Source organism: Ovis canadensis, chromosome 1, assembly GCF_042477335.2.
Source record: "Ovis canadensis isolate MfBH-ARS-UI-01 breed Bighorn chromosome 1, ARS-UI_OviCan_v2, whole genome shotgun sequence".
NCBI classification, from domain to species: Eukaryota; Metazoa; Chordata; class Mammalia; order Artiodactyla; family Bovidae; genus Ovis; species Ovis canadensis.
In genome coordinates, this window is record NC_091245.1 from 258,426,449 (window position 1) to 258,444,599 (window position 18,151).

At 50.0% G+C, this 18,151-nt stretch overlaps 1 long non-coding RNA gene across 1 annotated transcript; it reads right to left on the reverse strand.

Moving 5' to 3' along the window:
- Positions 1-12,660: 12,660 nt before the first annotated feature.
- On the reverse strand, positions 12,661-17,843 carry LOC138415995 (uncharacterized). The gene is made up of 4 exons (XR_011247574.1): positions 17,581-17,843; positions 17,120-17,276; positions 15,773-15,885; positions 12,661-13,006 (listed from the first exon to the last, which is right to left on the reverse strand). It is a non-coding gene; the product is annotated as an uncharacterized lncRNA (long non-coding RNA).
- Between the last annotated feature and the right edge of the window lie 308 nt (positions 17,844-18,151).

Sequence of the window (18,151 nt, forward strand, 5' to 3'; positions counted from 1 at the left end):
AGGCATCCTCATTGTCTAATTTCTTCCTTCCCCTGAGTCTACGCTCCAGAACACCTGCCCTGAGCTCCCCGTTCAATAATGCAACTTCTTTTCCCCAGCCCACTGTTCCTGATCATCCCCACTCTGCCTCATAGGACTTACCACTTTCTAACATATAATACAATTTGACTGTTGTTGTTTAGCCAGTCAGTCGTGTCCGACTTTTTTGCGACCCCATGGACTTTAGCCCACCACGTTCCTTTGTCCATGGGATTGCCCAGGCAAGAATACTGGAGTGGGTTGCCATTTCCTCCTCCAGGGGATCTTCCCGACTCAGGGATCATACCCGTGCCTCCTGTAAGTCTCCTGCATTGCAGGCGTATTCTTTGCCACTGAGCCACCAGGGAAATCATAATACAATTTACCTATTTATTATATTTATTGTTTGTCTCCCTCTGGACAACTCCAGCTCCATAAACACAGGGCTCAGTGTCTCTTTTGTAAATAGATTAAACCCAAACAACTAGAGTGGCACCTTGAACGGTGCCTGGCATGGAGCAGACCTCTAATAAACACTTGCTGAGTAACTGAATTTGTTGAGGGTTGCTACCCTCGGAAGATAAGGGCTTGTGAATCACCCTTTCCAGGGTTTCACTGCACCCTTCCAGCACTGGCCAGCAGCTCAGTTTTACCTCCTTAAGCTGCCATTTCTCATCTATGAAATACGATTAATTTTTGATATAATACATATGAGGGGGCCTCGCAGAGCGCCTGGCTCAGAGCAGCTGTGTGAGAGCCAAATGTAGGGAGAAGTGACTTTATTTAGCAAATAAATGTTAACTAGAAGAAGCTCTGGCACATTAAATAGGACAAGGAGCCTGAAAGCCTGCAAACTTGACTTGGGTGTTGAGCTCTTATCAGAGGAAATATTTTCTTCCTTCCTTGAAGGGAAATGTTGTAGTCCCTGAAGCAGGGAGTTTGAAGGAACAGTGCCAAGGAGTGAGGAGCCCAGTCTCAGCCCAGAACATTCACTTCCTGGCAGGGGGTTTGGGGACACTAACTTTAGCTCTCAGGACCTGTTTTCTCATCTATGAAATGAGACAAGGATGCCTTCCCTGCTGACTCCAGGGGAGCTTATAGGGATTGAAGCAGAAAGCATTTGCAAAATACCCGGTGGGCAACATGGATTGCCTTTACGGAGGGAGCACCCAGATGCCATCCAGAAATAGATGCTTGCTGCTTGGGCAGGTGTTATAGGCTGGGCTACGGCATCTCAAATTCACATGTTGAAGCGCTGCCCACAGACTGTGACCATACTTGGAAGTAAGATCTGTAATGTTGTTGTTCAGTTACTAAGTCGTGTCCGACTCTGTGACCCCATGGACTGCAGCACGCCAGGCTTCCCTGTCCCTCATGATCTCCTAGAGTTTGCTCAAATTCATGTCTATTGAGTCAATGATGTCATCCAACCGTCTCATCCTCTGTCACTTCCTCTTCTCTTGCCCTCAGTCTTTCCCAGCATCAGGGTCTTTTCCAATGAGTTGGCTCTTCACATCAGGTGCCCAAAGTATTGGAGCTTCAGCTTCAGCATCAGTCCTTCCAGTGAGTATTCAGGGCTGATTTCCTTTAGGATTGACTGGTTTGATCTCCTTGCAGTCCACTTGACTCTCAAGAGTCTTCTTCAGTAACAATTTGAAAGCATCAATTCTTTGGTGCTCTGTCTTCTTTATGGTCCAACACTCACATCTGTATGTGGCAACTGGAAAGACCATCGCTCTGACTATATGGACCTTTGCTAGCAAGTGATGTCTTTGCTTTTTAATATACTGTAATAATATATTGTCATTGCTTTCCTTCCAAGAAACAAGCATCTTCTAATTTCATGGCTACAGTCACCATCTGCAGTGATTTTGGAGACCCCAAAGAGAAAGTCTCACTGCTTCCACTTTTTCCCTATCTATTTGCCAAGAAGTGATGGGACTGGGCCCTGATCTTAGTTTTTTGAATGCTGAGTTTAAGCCAGCTTTTTCACACTCCTCTTTCACCCTCATCAAGAGGCTCTTTAGTTCCTCTTCATTTCCTGCCATTAGGGTGGTGTTATCTGCATATCTGAGGTTGTTGATATTTCACCTGGCAATCTTGATTCCAGCTTGTAATTCATCCAGCCTGGCATTTGGCATGATGTACTCTGTAAATAAGTTAAATAAGCAGGGTGACAATATGTTGCCTTGCTGTACTTCTTTCCCAATTTTGAACCAGTCCATGTAGAAGGCTAACTGCTGCTTCTTGACCCGTGTATAGGTTTCTCAGAAGACAGATAAGATGGTCTGGTATTCCCATCTCTTTAAGAATTTTTCACAGTTTGTTGTGATCCACATAGTGAAAGGCTTTAGCATACTCAATGAAGTGTAAGTAGATGTTTTACTGGAATTCCATTGCTTTCTTTATGATCCAACAAATGTTGGCAATTTGATCTCTGGTTCCTGTGACTTTTCTAAATCTAGCTTGGACATCCAGAAGTTCTCAATTCAAGTATTGCTGAGGCCTAACTTAAAGGATTTTTAGCATGACCTTACTAGCATGGGAAATGAGTGCAGTTGTCTGGTAGTTTGAACATTCTTTAACACTACCCTTCTTTGGGATTGTCCTGTGGCCACTGCTGGGTTTTCCAAATTTACTTACATATTGAGTACGGCACTTTCACAGCATCGTCTTTTAGGATTTGAAATAGCTCAGCTGGAATTCCATCACTTCCACTAGCTTTGTTCATAGTAATGCTTCCTGAGACTTACTTGACTTCACATTTCTGGATGTCTGGCTCTAGGTGAGTGAGCACACCATCGTGGTTATCTGGGTCATTAAGACCTTTTTTTGTGTAGCTCTTCTGTGTATTCTTGCCACCTCTTCTTAATCTCTTCTGCCTCTGTTAGGTCATACTATTTCTGTCCTTTATCATGTGCATCCTTGCCTGAAATGTTCCTTTGATGTCTGCAATTTTCTTGAAAAGATCTCTAGTCTTTCCCATTCTATTGTTTTCCTCTATTTCTTTGCATTGTTCATTAAAGAAGGCCTTTTCTCTTCTTGCTATTCTTTGCAATTCTGTATTCAGTTGGGTATATATTTCCCTTTCTCCCTTGCTTTTTGCTTCTCTTCTTTCCTCAGCTATTTGTAAGGCCTCCTCAGACAACCACTTTGCCTTATTGCATTTCCTTTTCTTTGGGATGGTTTTGGTCATTGCTTCCTGTAAAATGTTATGAACCTCTGTCCATAGTTCTTCAGGCACTCTGTCTACCAGGTCTAATCCTTTGAATCTATTCATCACCTCCACTATATAATCATAAGTGATTTAAGTCATTGCTGAATGGCCTAGTGGTTTTTCCCACTTTCTTCAGTTTAAGCCTGAATTTTGCAATAAGGTGCTGATGATCTGAGCCACAGTCAGCTCCAGATCTTGTTTTTGCTGACTGTATAGAGCTTCTCCATCTTCAGCTGCAAAGAATGTAATCAGTGTAATTTTGGTATCGACCATTAGGTGATGTCCATGTGTAGAGTCGTCTCTTGTGTTGTCGGAAAAGGGTGTTTGCTATGACCAGGGCGTTTGCTGTGAAAAGACTGTCTGCTTACAGACCAGATCTGTAAGGAGGTAATTAAATTAAAAAGAGATCCTTAGAACCATTCTAATCCTATATGGCTAGTGCTATAAAAGGAGGGATTTTGGTCACGGACACACAGGGAAGGAAGACCACGGGAAGATGCAGGGAGTGGACAGCTGTCGACAAGTCAAGGAGAGAAGCCTCAGAAGACTCCACCCTGGCCATCACCTTGACCTTGGGTTTCTGGCCTCTAGAGCTGTGAGACAATAAAGTTCTGTTGTGCCAGCACCACATCCTGTGGAACTATAGTTACAGCAGCCCCAGGAAACCAAGAGAGGAGGTCTGGATGAGATTCACAGAATGTTAGGAAGCCCAGGAACTCACTTCCTCTCCAACTTAGAACCCCTCCCCAAACCTACAACTGATGATGACCCCAGCATCAGTCCTCTGGGGTCCTGAGTTCACCCGCTGCCTCCCTGGGTCCTGGAGTTGTCCAGTTGAGTCTCTCAGTGAAATATTCAGTAATTTAAGGGGAGTCCTGGTGGCACCATGGGGCTGCTCTGAGCAAAGACCCTTAGGAACACACCCCATTGAGGTTCCAGGAGGATGGGAGGGTCTTGGTCACATTGACTGAGTGGGGAAGGGCAGCCTCTGCTCACCTTTTTCCTCTTGGCAGTGCAAGCAGAGCAGGTGCCTGTTTCTTCTGGAAAGGATTGGCACTGCCCAAGGCCCTGTGCCCACCCACTTGGCCCTCTCATGCTCCTAGGCCCTTCCTTGGGTGCTGGGCTGTTGGGTTTGGGAGAACTGATTGTGTGGAGGGATTCCCTCTGAGCAGAGACGGCTCAGACCCCTCCCGTGAGAGTGCCGGGCTCTGGGGACCTGTCCTCAGATGATCCTCACTCCTCTCTGAGGTCACTTCCGCTGGGGCAGTGCATCTCCAGAGCCTCCTCTCCTGTAGTGGGCTTATTTAGTCATGATATGCAGTGGGTCCACTCGCCTCCCCCAGAATCACCCACCTCTGTCCCCATTCAGATCCCACACCCCTTTAAAGTACTTCTGTCAACAATGCAGGCTAAAATCAGGAGACTGAGACCCATACATCAACTTTGTGAAGGTGGACCCTCTTGGAAGAGTTTCCAAGTCAGCTGCTGGGCTAGGAATCCTGTAAAACCTTGGTAGAAAGTTGCCTATTTCTGCTGTAGAATAAGGGTGGGGGGTGGGGAATCAAGGTTTTTCTTGCCAAACAAGGCTACCGACATACACTCCTTTAAAAAATCGAGGGGCAACTGTGAATGTTGGCCTGTTGTCGGGTAACTGTCAGCCTGCAGCACATGGTCTGAAGCCATCTCCTCGTTTGGCTCCTGACTTAGGAAAACAGGAGCCCGAGGCCAGGCCAACATTCCCCCAGCAGCCCACACCCATGCGCCCAGGCTCGTGGGGAGAGAGGTCTGAATTCCAGCCCCACAGCCTCGTGCCTAGCTGCTGCCTGGGCTAAAGGAGACTCTAAAGGTCAGCCATCCTTGGTCAGTTCAGGGCACAGCTCCCAAGGAGATGACTGTCCTGAAAAAGCCCTGCTTCCGCAGTAGCTGCTGGCATGTGGGGTTTCAGATCCACAGGGAATACTGTTTGATGTTGGGCAGAGTCCAGAATCCAGATTGTAGCTTTGGGTGTGAATATTCCCTCCCACTCAGTCATTTTCAGTGAAGGATTTGGGACTTTTGCTCCTTCCTTTAAGTTTCTCTATAAATGCGGATATTTTGTAACAGGATCGGGACCACACAGCTGATATGAAGTCTGCAGTCTCTAACGTATTTATGCAAAGGATCAAATTGCAATGGGCTGCTCCTGACAGTCCCAAGGGAGGGTGGCTAAGTGGCCTGTGCTTGCGGGTGTTATGGGCTGAGTGACCCGAGACGCCCACCTCTGTCCTCTATCAGTGGAGAAGGCTCCTGGGAATGCAGATGACTGAGGAGCTGTCCCGGGATCCTCCACGCCTAGGTGTCTTCAGAGGCCCCTTGATGTGGGTGGCCTTCTGCAGCCAAGGCTGAAAGGTCCCAGGGGAAGGAAGCTACCTCACCCAGGAACCCTGCCTGCATCTGCAGCCACGACGCCTGAGCTCACTGAACCTCCTGCCAGGGAATTTCCTCTTTGTTGCCTCTAAATTAATGTTAAGGCAAAAAACTCATCAGGAATGTTTAAAAAGATGTTTAGGGAGTTTCCTGGTTGTCACCACCATCAGCTCTCCGTTCCTCCTGCTTTGGCTGCCTGATGCACTTGGAATGCAAAAGGATGCCCCAGGAATCATAAAATCCTGACTAGTTTTTGTAGATATTCAATTATTCTTACTAGATGAATCTCACCAAGTCAGGAAAATGAGAAATATTTCCAATAACAGATTTCCAATAACAGTATTTGAAGCCACACTGGACGACCTGGGGTTGGTGGAATGTCTTGCCCCATCCCCAGGGCATCTGAGAGTGACTAGCTGTCCTGACCACAGCTGAGCGCCTCGCCCCAAGGCATCTGCTCACTGTGGGAAGGAAGGGAGCTTTGGGTGACTGAGCTCAGGAAGGTGGTGGAGACTGTTCCTAGATGGCAGTGGAGGGAGGGGCTGGTGTTCCTGCCTGTGCATGGAGGAATAGCCACCCAAAGGCTGAAACTTTGCTCGTTTTACTTTCAGAGTGGTTCCGCACTGGCTAGAATCCGACTGATGCTAAGGGTCCCCTCTTGGGACTTTATATAGGGACACACAGAGTAGGAAGCAGAGACAGACAGACAAACATCCAGAGACAGGGGAAGTCATCTCAAGAGAAAGGCAGATCCACCAGGTCGAGAGCCACAGACACCAGCTTCTGCGAGCGGCAGGATGCGGGGCCTCCTTGGTATGTGGATGAGCCCCTGACAGCGGGGCTCACGTCCCAGCCCTGCACTCACTGGCTGCAGGACTTCAGGCAAGCCACAGACTATCTCAGCCTCACCACCCTCTTTGAATGGACAGTGATGGGAACTCCTCCAGAAGGCTGCTGTGAGCGCCCCTTGATAACACACACTAGGCGCCTGGTGCTGTACCCGGAACCCAGGTAGGGCAGACACTCTTCTTAGGGTTAAACCCAAACTCAAGTCCCAACTGCAAGACACTGCTGCGGTCCTGCCCATACATCTCTCTCTGTCCCTTTTTTCTTCCTTCCAATGAACAGCCACCATTCCAAATAACCTGAGTGTCTATTTCTGTGTTTCTGACAGCTTGGAATAGCCTCTCTAACACAGAGATAAGAGGAACCGTATTGATTTGTTCCAGAGTCCAGGTAGCCAGGATGCCAGTTCCTCCAGCACTCCATGTTCAATGTGTGGGTAAAACAGCTGGCAGGTGTTGGCTTGGCCTTCGAAGGGCGGGGTCTCAAAGGGAGTGCCCTTTGAGTCAGTGCAAACAGAACCAGATGCAGTTATGGGGCCCTGCCCAGTTGGCTGAGCTCAGGAAGGTGGTGGAGACCGTTCCTAGATGGCAGTGGAGGGAGGGGCTGGTGTCCCTGCCCTGTGCACAGAGGAATAGCCAGCCACGGGCTTGATAGCCATCAGCAGAGAGGCCTGTGCACCTGTCTGTGTACTGGGCATGAGCACACATAGGGAGACTGGATGTGCAAGAATGCAGATGGCACTAGTGGCAAAGAGCCCGCCTGCCAATGCGGGAGACGTAAGAGATGCAGATTCAGTCCCTGGGTGGGGAAGATCCCCTGGAGGAGGGCATGGCAACCCATTCCAGTATTCTTGCCTGGAGAATCCCATGGACAGAGGAGCCTGGTGGGCTACTGCCCATAGGGTCCCAAACAGTTGGATGTGACTAAAGCGACTTAGCACGCACAGGGTGTTCCGTGTCTGTGCTCGTGAGTGTGCTTCTGCCAGGATGGGTGTGTGAGGGCTGAGCTGGGGGAGGGGTGTGTGCAGGCTTGTGTTTGGGGAGAGCTGCGGGGGTACCTGAGGACGGGTCCTGTGCGCAGGTGTGGGTTCTGTGTGAACCACATGCAGAACCACATGCTCGGTTCTGTGTGTGGCTGGCGTGTGGGGAGATGACCCTTTGTCAGCACAGGGCTGGGTGGAGCAGCCACCTGGCTGACAGGGCTGTGATGACAGCCTCGACAGGGCTGTGTGTGCCAGGACCAGAGCCACGCAGGAACTGCGGCGGAAGACAGGAATGCGGAAGTCACAAAGGTCCCCTGGGTCTCATTTCAAGGGACGCGGAGTGACCTTCGCCCGCGCTCCTTGGGCTGCCGCCTGGCCCTCCCCTTCCGGAGGTTTCACTTTTCTTCCCGCTGTTTTCGCTTTCAGGCTCCCTTGATGAAACACCGGGGCGTGATGGTGGGGCAGCTGTGGTGGTGTGTGCCCAGCTCAGGTGCCAAGGCTGGCCATCCTGAGTGGAGGCCACATGCTTGGTCCACACCAGTGACTGTGCTGGGCCGGCCTGGCTGGCCCGACATGAAGCTGTGACTTCCCAGAGCACATGAAGGGGGTCTCCCGTGTTGCTGTGAAAATAGCTCCTGAGAGGAGACATGGTTTCTCTAAAGAACACAGAGACGGCGCCAGAACTGGGACCAGACCTGCTGTCAGGCCATGGTGGAAGACACCTGGCCGATTGGCCGACAGCAGGTCAAGGCAGGAGCTAAACCCCTGGCCCATGTCCTAATGGTCTAGATCAGACAGTGTGTGTGTGGCTCCTGTCACCCCTGTCCACTCCGGCTACGTGGGACTGCTCTCTCTGGTCGCTTTGTCACCATCCTCACTGCCCCCTCCTGCTGACATGCCAGGCGGGCCCCAGTCACTCCCACTTGGGCCACACTCGCCCAACAGCCTCTGAGGTCCCCTCAAGACTTCTGCCAGGATAATAAACCTGGGCTTCTCAGCTCTAGTCTCCAACCCATCAGACAGACTCCCCCTGCCACTCTCAAGAGGGTCCCTTCTGTGTGGCAGGCCAAGAGCAAACCTGGACTTCTCTCTGGGTGGCTAACCTCCAGCTCCCATGCCACCTTCCGCTTATGATACCGAGCAGAGCCCTGTGGGGCTCCTGGGCACAAAGCCTTTCTGTGCCCACTATTTCCTTGGTTATAGGAAGCAGCCTTCATTCAGCCTCCAGGACCTTCCCGGGTTCCAATGGACAGGTTTCAAGCAGTTACGAATTAGGGAAGGGAGAGTACGTGAGACCAGTGAGAAACAGTTAAGAGCAGACTTGGGGCAAGGTCATGTTTCCCCATCAGTGGATGCACCACAATATCTTTGAGCTATTTTGCAGATACTGAAACACCCTCTGGGTGGGAGAAGTCAACAGTTAACAATGGTATGCTGCCCACAAACATGTAGATCCCAGACCAGTTGGAACCAGAAAGTTGATGATGCTGACTCCCACTCACCTTCACACCAACCAGTCAGAAGAATGTCCACAAGCTGACCACGTCCTCTTTGAACAATTACTGTAAAACTTCTCACTATTATCTCCCAAGTTGGGACAGATGGTTTTGAGGGCATTGGCTTGCTGAGGCCCCCTTTGCCTGGCAAAGTAAGAAAACTGTTCTTTTCTACTTCACCCAAAACTCTGTCTCCAAGATCCAATTCAGCACTGGTACACAGAGAAGCTGAGCATTCTGCCTCACTTGGGGTCTGCCTGACTTGCCCCTGCTCACTGTCCTCCAGGGCCTTGGGCTCTGGTGGACTGTCATCTGGGCTCTGCACTCCCCAGAGTGTCCCCCAACAACAACAATGCCACACATGCATGGCCCCCAGGTGGCCGTGCATGCCCACAGATACTATGCATCCTTAGGGAACACCCCCTCTCCCAAAACACTGCTTGACTGCAGGCTGCTTGCCCCTCTTCTGGCCCTTGTGAACCAGTCCAGCTCTGCCTGAGGCTTGCTTTCCTGGCTTCCTCTCCTATCATCTCCGGGGTCTCCAAATGGGTTGGGAATCTATTAACAAGCAGTGTCCTGATGGTTCCTTGACAGTCCTCGGGCTGGAGTATGCATGTTCTCCATGTCAAATAAAATAATGGTAGTCTTTCTTTAATTAACAGAAAAAGTTCATAAAGAGAACTCTCCGTTAAGTCCTGCTGCCATTAAGCTTTTGACATCTGTGACCTCAAAGAAAAAATAGAATAACACATTTGATATAAAGCATCTAGGTTCTAGCATCAGTTTGTCTCCCTTAATCTTCACATTAAATTTGCTACTGTTTATTTTTACCCCACTGACATATGTCAGAAGTGAAATGGTGGCATGGGGACCCTCCCCACACTGGTGGAATGGATTCAGTGGGCCCTTCTCTCAGAAGTCATTCAAGAGCAGCTCTGCGGTCACCTGACCAGGGGTACGCCTGATCTGAGTGTCTGGGGAGGCCTGGCCAGGTGGATGCCTGTCCCCAGCACCCTGACTTGGTCCAGAAAGGCCCTCAGACACCTAGTATAGCAAGTTGCTAGATTTAATGAGTAAAAATAAAGAGCACACAGTTCAATGTGAATGTCCAGCTAACAATGAATAATTTTTTAGTATAAGCATGTCCCATGAGATATTTAGGACATACTTACGCTTAAAAAAAAAAAAAACACCTGTTGTTTGTTGGAAATTCGAATTGAACTGGGCATCTGGCATTTTATCGGAGGACCCTAACCTGGCATTTACATCTATGGTGTGTGCCATCCAGTGTCAGAGACTCTGCAAGTAGCTTGTAACTGGCAGTCAGAACTGAGCTTGGTCAATGATCTATGTGCGTGGGCAAGAGGAGGCCTTTCCTGGCATAATGCCCCTCTCTGGGGTTCTAGAAAGTGCATACAGCCTCTAGCCAATCTTATGGATGCCCAGATCCTCAACACCCCCAGAGGTCACTCCGGTACATCAGTTTATGCAGTGGTCACCAAACACATAGTGCTCTGGGTGTATGCTTCCATCATCTTTCTTGCTTTTCTTTCTCTTCTTTGTGCATCGCTATAGATTGAACTGAAGAAGGAAATGGCAACCCACTCCAGTATTCTTGCCTAGAAAATTCTGTGGACAGAGGAGCCTAGTGGGCTGCTGTCTGTAGAGTTGCGCAGAGTCAGACACGACTGAAGTGACTTAGCATGTGCGCACGCATAGGTTGAATGCTGTGCCCCTCAAATTCATATACTGACACCTGACCCTGACAGTGATGATATTTGGAGGTGGGGCTTTTAGCAGGCAATGAGGTCATGAAGGTGGAGCCCTCAGGAATGGGATTAGGACCCTTATATGAAGGACCCTAGAGAGCCTCCTTTCCCCTTGTGAGGACACAGTGAGAAGACACTGTCCACAACCAGGAATCTGCCAACGCTTTGATCTTGGACTTCCAGACTCCAGAAGAATGAGAAGCAAATTTCTGTTGCTTATTAGCCTCAGGCTATGGTATTTTGTTATCGCAACCTGCTGCTGCTGCTGCTGCTAAGTTGCTTCAGATGTGTCCAACTCTGTGCAACCCCATAGACGGCAGCCTACCAGGCTCCCCCGTCCCTGGGATTCTCCAGGCAAGAACACTGGAGTGGGTTGCCATTTCCTTCTCCAATGCATGAAAGTGAAAAGTGAAAGTGAAGTTGCTCAGTCATGTCCGACTCTTCGCGACCTCATGGGCTGCAGCCTACCGGGCTCCTCCGTGCATGGGATTTTCCAGGCAAGAGTACTGGAGTGGGGTGCCATTGCCTTCTCCGTATTGCAACCTAAACATCCTTTTCTTTTCTTTCTGAACACATTTTTAGAAAGGAAGAAGGCAGCATGACAAAAGCCCTCAGCTCAACATCATAAGCATAATAGACATGGACAGCATCTCTGTGACTGATTCCCATGTGAGCTCAGAGCTGGACATTGTCCGGGTTAACAACACTGCTGAACATATCTATAAGTGAGATAAACATGTTTTCTCTATTCTTTATCTTCAATAGCATTTCCAAACCTTCTTAACAATACTTGTGGATTGGAGATATACAAATAGAATCAACATTTATTGAAAAATATTCAGTATTTGAAACTTAGATTAATTATTCACTTTTCCTCTGAAGAGTCACACTTTAGGCTGGTGTTTACTCATACACTTGTGAAATACTTTGGGATGATTTCTCCAAAAGACAATGTCTGCAGCAAGGTCTGCCCCATGACCTTGCATGGGTTTCTGGGGAAGTGTCCACACCCCAGTCAGCCCTGGGATGGGTGGAGGACTGGGTTCCTGCCCCTCCCCAGCTTCAAGGGGCAGCGATTACATTTCCCTCGACATCAGTCTGGGCTAAAATTGCTGGCAGGTTGACTCCTATTTCTTTTTGTCATGAGTTCCCTGAAGATGCCAGGTCATGAATTGCACTGGATGTTGACAGAAGGAATGGGAGAGAGTGGAGCTACACTGCCTTTTATTTGTGGAGGCAAAGGGCCAGGATGGGAGGGTGGTAGACCCCGGCCTTGGCTGAGTGGTGAACAGACTTCCTGCTTGCTGTGCTCCAGGGGCTCTGCTCCAACAAGTCACTTAGGCATCTGAGCCCAGAGAGGAAAACCTGGGCTCTGATTTTGGGCCATATGGCCCAGTAGGGCAGCACAATCCAGCCCCATCCAGCATGCTCCATGTCTGCCTGGCTGGCCTCGGGGGCAATAGTTATCTGCTAGAGCCGCACATGGGGAGTCTTTTTAGGCCAGGGGCTGGAAGTCACACTGTCCAAGGAAAGGAGCACATTCGGCAGGGGGCACTTGGCATGAGTTTAGCCACATGAACTTTAGCATTTTTATAAAGGGTTATAAATTTTTTTCTAATGCATTCAAAGCTAGAAAAATGTGACACCAAACTCACCGGTAATCATTTTTGATACTGTGACTGGCTGTAGAATGACTCCTTTAACCTCTGCCATGTTGTCACGTTGTGTGGCTATTTGATGAAGATGGCTTTGTCTGCCCAGCAACACTGTGACCTCCTTACGGGGAGGGCTGTGTGGTGACAGCTTGATCCATAAGGGGAACCAGGCATGAAAGAAGCAGAGTTGGGCGAGATCTTCCCAACTCTTAGCTCCAAAAAGCAGGTTTATTTTACAAGTTGGCGATCAAATCGATTCATTAAAAACATCTTTCATCTGCCTTTTATTGACACCTGGCTCACATCCCTGACCCTTCTTTGTTCTTAGTCCTTGTTTGAGGCCCCAGATCCCCTGAGGCCTGAGAATGCAGGGCGCACGTCATGAGGAGTGTACAAGGGGAGGGACACCAGCACAGTTGCCAGGAGTCACCTGCCCTGGCAGATTCCAGGAGCTGTAGATCTCTAGAGAAGGAGAGGCAGCTTTATGTTCATCTGGGGGGCTGCCATGGGCTCCCTCTGTGGTGTGGCCGCTTGAGGGGTGGCTGGGTTTGCTGAGTGCACAGGGAGCCCATTGTCAGGGATGTTCATGCGTGTGTTGGTTCCATGGTCCATGTTCCCTGGCAGGATGAAAGAGGATTTGTTTTATGCCCCATCTGAGAACTTTAAAAAGGGAAAGATGAAAAGAAATAGGAAAAACTCGGTTTAGATGAGAGCAGCCAGGATCGCGTCAGATTTCTTGGAATGAACAGATTATCCTGGAGTGAACGCATTCATTCACTCAACAAATATTTATTAAGCATCTTTTGAGTACTAGGCAAGGATCCAGGCACTGTTCCACAGGCTCTAGTAAACTGTGGCTGTTTTGAGTGATTGAGTCAGATATGGGTCAACCCCTGCCTCAGAGACTTCATACATTCATGAGCACAAGCACGCCAGCCCTCCTTCCTATGCAGATATGATCAGCCCAGGCTGCTGTGGGAAACAGGCAGACCCTTGGCAAGGGCCCAAGGTGAAGTTCATTTATTTAGCCCCTCAGGCAGACGCAGGGCAAAGAGGAAGGAGCCTAGCAGCTCTGAGGCTCAGCCCTGCGGAATGACCCTGGCCTTGGTATTAGGCTGTCCTTATGTTCCTATAGCAGGAACATGTGCATTCTGTTTCCTCTTTGGGGGACATCTGCCCTGCGTGGAGAGTCCTCCGACTTTCAGCCCAGAAGTGGGTGCTGCGGATGGAGCTCAGGGAGTCAGAGGAAACTGAGGGAAAATTCTGAATGCAATTACTAGATAACATTTTTTAGGTCTCTGCAGAAGTATGGCTTGGTGTGCTCTTAAAACACGAAAGATGGGGCAAAGAGAAAATGCAGCGGAGAAAAGGAAGGCCTGAGTCTGACCTGGGAGCAGGCAGAACACCCTTTGATGGGCATCCCTGCCACTTATCTCCGCTTTGAGCACCAACAATGACCCTCAATGCCTATGTTCTGTTCTTTAGCCACAGCAACAATGACTAGGAGTAAGCTGGAAAATGAGCCAAGAGTCAGTGCAAGCCACTGTCAAAGTCCTCACTACTGTGAGCTGAGCCCAGGTGGAGCCAGAACCTTCCCTAGCTTGGGTGGCAGGGGCCCACTTTGTGATGAGCCTGCTATATTCACTGAAGGGCTCAGGCCAAGGCTAACTTTCCTCTATAAAGTGATGGTTTTGAAGCGTGGTCTGTGGACCAGCAGCAGCAGCATCACTCAGGAACTTGTAAGGGATGCCAATTCTTGGCCCTTCTCAGACCAGCTGCATCAGAATTTCCCCTGGGTGTTTGAGGAGTATTTACCATGAGGATGCCAGGAGGGAGCCTGAGAAGCAGTTGAGGTGGGGACAAGGGAAGCAGGAAGGGGTGGTATGTAAACTAAACTGAGAGCAAATTCCCATGTGTATATGTTCGAGGCTGTGGAGAGCCTGCCAGGATCAGTCATCCAGGGAATAAGTTAACAAGGTCCCTGGTGCTCTTGTCAAGAGCAATCCATTGCGATGGTGTAATACCCAGGCCAGTGTGCAATGGATTGAGAGAAAAATAGAGACAATCTCAGGAAGCTTGCCCATAAAAAAGGACAAAAGATAGAGCAGGGGCAAGAGGAAGCCAAGAGGTGGGTGATTGTTCTGTTGTTAATATTGGAAACACAGAAACATAAGCAAATTTGCTGAAGGAAGAGGTTCAAAAGAGAAAGTTGAGGCTGCAGAAAGGAGGGGAGCAAATCTGAAGGAGCAGATTACTGCCCAAGGGAGCAGAAGGGGATGGACTCAGGGCACAGCCTGAGGGTTGGTCACTCCTGGTCGAGGAGATGGATAGCCCTTGCTGGAAATTCTCTGGGTTCTAAGCTAGAAGGAAATAGAAGCAGGTGGGGACAGATAAATGGGAGAATTGAAGGTGTTAAGGCACTGTGTGATGGTGAAGTGTGAGGTCAGCTGCAGTGGGATGTGCCAGCATAGAGTGTTCGAGGGGTACAGCAGCGCCCAGTGGAGGGAGGCAAGGAAGGGGCCGAGGGGGCCTGGGCTGGATGTCTGAGCTTATAGGAGGCAGGGCTCAAGGAGCAAAGGCTTGGAAGTGGCCTCAGGGACCCAAGAGAAAACCTCCAGCTGGCCCCATGGCCACCGCCTGGCCTTGGATTTTGGAGAATGAGCAGCTTTTCTCAGGCAGTGGGTCCTGAGGGCAGTCAGTCCCACAAGATGCAGGCAGAAGGAGCAGAGGGGCAGAGCCTGAGGAGGTGGGGAGTGGGGACCACAGACCCAGGGTTCAAGGTGGGCTAGGCTGGGCTGAAAGGGGTGGGATGCAGGGAGCAGTTGGGTCTAGGAGGAAACATGGAGGGCTCTTGGAAGAGAGGAGGAGGAGGATCTGACTCCAAAGACCCTGAGTTTGGGCCCATGTCCTAGGCAAGGGTGGGAGCCTAACTGCTGGACTAAGTGGGCACCGCCTGAACCTCAGGGGCCCAGAGGTCGCCAGGGCCAGCCGATGCTCTGCAGGCTCTGAGCCTGAAGGAGGGGGCAGGGACGAGGGGGCCGACATCCCATTCCCTGAGTTCCCCCCGGGCTGTGATGTCGCCTTTGATGGCCTCTTCTCTCACTCTGCCCAGATTAACCCATCCCAGTGCAGCTCGCACCTTCTCCACAAGCCTTCCCTGATCACCATGATGTACAGCTTCATGTACATGGACGTGTAAACAAGATCATATGCCAATCAAAGAGTTATCACCTATGTTTTATAAGGATGTCACTATAGGGTATGGGCTTCCCTGGTGACTCAGTGGTAAAGATTCCATCTGCACAGCAGGAGACACGGGTTTGATCCCTGGGTGAGGAAGATCCCTTGAAGGAGGGCATGGCAACCCACTCCAGTACTCTAACCTGGAGAATCCCATGGACAGAAGAGCCACAGTCCAAAGGGTCGCAAAGAGTTGAACACAATTGAGCCGCTGAGCAGACATGCAGTATGCAGTATATCACCGGTATTATAAATGCTTAAAAATAGAAATGAAAAAATATTAGAAAACAGCTACAAATAGAAGTCGTGATGTATTCTGCCTGCTGCTTAAAAGATGACCTGGCACCCCCAGGCTGCACACATCCCGCTTTGAGACAATAGGGCTGCAGTGTGAGCTGCTGGGGTGTGCTGATATCTCAGATTTTCTCCACGTCTCCTTTGTAAATAATAATTGTGTCATGGGCATAGTAGGTGGTCAGTAAATATTTGTGAAAGGGTCAAAGAAACAAGTGACCCAGGAAGGTTTTAGAATAGAGGCTGCGTCACATCATGGCCAGAGGTGTGGACTTTGGAATCAGGTGGATTGCAGTTCAGGTTCCAGCCCTGACACTGAGGGCAAATTCTTAGGTCCCCCGGACCTTGATTTTCTCCCCAGCGAAAGGGGCACAATGCCCAGAGTTCCCTGTAGGCTGCTGTGGGCTAGAGCTCACCATGAGGGGGGGCTACTGCCAAGCAGCGGTGTGACATGAGCCCCCTGAATAGCCAAGCTCTCATAGGAGGGCACAGGATGGGTGTGAATTTCGGCCAAAGTCAGTGAATGGAACTTGAGCGCTAGGGGAGAATGGTCAAGGCAGGACTGGACCAAGAGTAGCTTCCCTGATGTCGTTTCAGGCAAAGGATTGGTTTGTTTTCAATTCTGAAAATGGTACTTATGGAAAACTGCTATGTGACCAAGTGATTTTCTGTTTTTTTTTCTTTATATAAAGCATATTATATTTGCTTCATTATAAAGCAAATTTATCAAAGAAATGAGAAAGATGTAGAAAAAATGAGATGAAAAAACTCACATTTCCATCATGGAAAGATCATCTTTTTAACATTTTGCTATATTTTTAGTCTTAAAAAAATTCTATGCCTTTTGAAAAACATAATTGTGAGTATTATATAAATATATATATATGTGTGTGTAATCTATAAGTTTGTCCTATTTTTTATTTGACATTATGACATAGTGTTTTCCTCATTATTACAGATTCTTTCTGAGCATGAATTTTAGTGACCATGTCCGCCCCCGGAGCTGTTTCCCCACATGTTTCTGGAGCCTCTGCAGCTCGGCTATCTCCTCCGGTGGTGGGCAGTCCAGCCCCCATCCTTGTGTCTTCAACGGGCAGGGCCTGACTCCAGCACAGCATTAGAGCTCCGTGGCACATGAGACCCAGCAGAAAGATGAGGTCTGTGTTTAGAAGATACAGGTGCCAAACCACGCTTACCTCTGACCTTTACTCCTCTACTCTTCCGAGTAGTAACAGCGAGACCTGCCCAGCAAGGCAGCTTCGAGGTTATGTGAGATTCTGGCTCTGAGGCCGCTCTCTGAATTGCCTGGTGTTGTCCAAACCCTGGTTTATTGGATTCATCAGCGTACTTTACCTGTGAGCAACAGGAAGCCAAGATCAACTCACTGCCTCGCAGAACTGCAAAGTCCAGATGCTGAGGTCCAGCGGGACCCAGAGCCTGAGGGACACAGCCACAAGCCTCAGTGAACTTTGGCCCACATTCCTGCTCCTTCAGCGGTCACATCCTGGGACAGATTCACCCAGAACCTGCGCCTCCCCCACCCCCGCCTCCAGGAAGGCGTCCCCACTGCTGGCAGCCCCCGAAGGACGCATGCTCTCCCGACTGCTCCAGCAGAGGCCCAGGCCCCAGGCCCTCTGCCCCAGTGGGGCTCACCCACCTCAACTCGTAACCTGAGAGTGGGAAGGGGGCAACCAGGCGATGTGGGGAAGGGCCGGCAGGAGACGTCCACTTTGCTGGCCATCGTCCCTGCCACTGTGGGCAGAGCGAGGTTCTCAGAGCTCCTCAGTGTGAGGGAGCTGTGGACTCCCGGGTCTTGGGTTCCAACACTCCGGGTGGCCCTCCTCCTCCTCCCCCACTGGCCTCACACGGAAGCAATCAACATTCTCTTCCCGAATTCCCAGCAATGGGACCACACCCCTCAGCGCTCCCGCCTGGTGACCCATGACCGGGGAGGAGGCCTCACGGAGAGATCACTGGAAAGTGACCTCACCAGGTGACTCAGCACCTGAGGAACACGGGCCAGGCTGTGTGAGGGACCCCGGCCCAGTTGAAGGGCCCCACAGAGCTCTAGAGGCCCCAAAGTTACCGCTGAGAAAGCAGAGCTGTTTCTTCCTGGAAGGGCAGGGGCGGCAGAGGACAGAATGGGAAACTGTCAGAGGAAGGGTTGGCTGCATCAGGTCAGGTGCCCCAGAAGGCCCAGGTCTGTTTATCTGGGAGGTAAGGTCTGT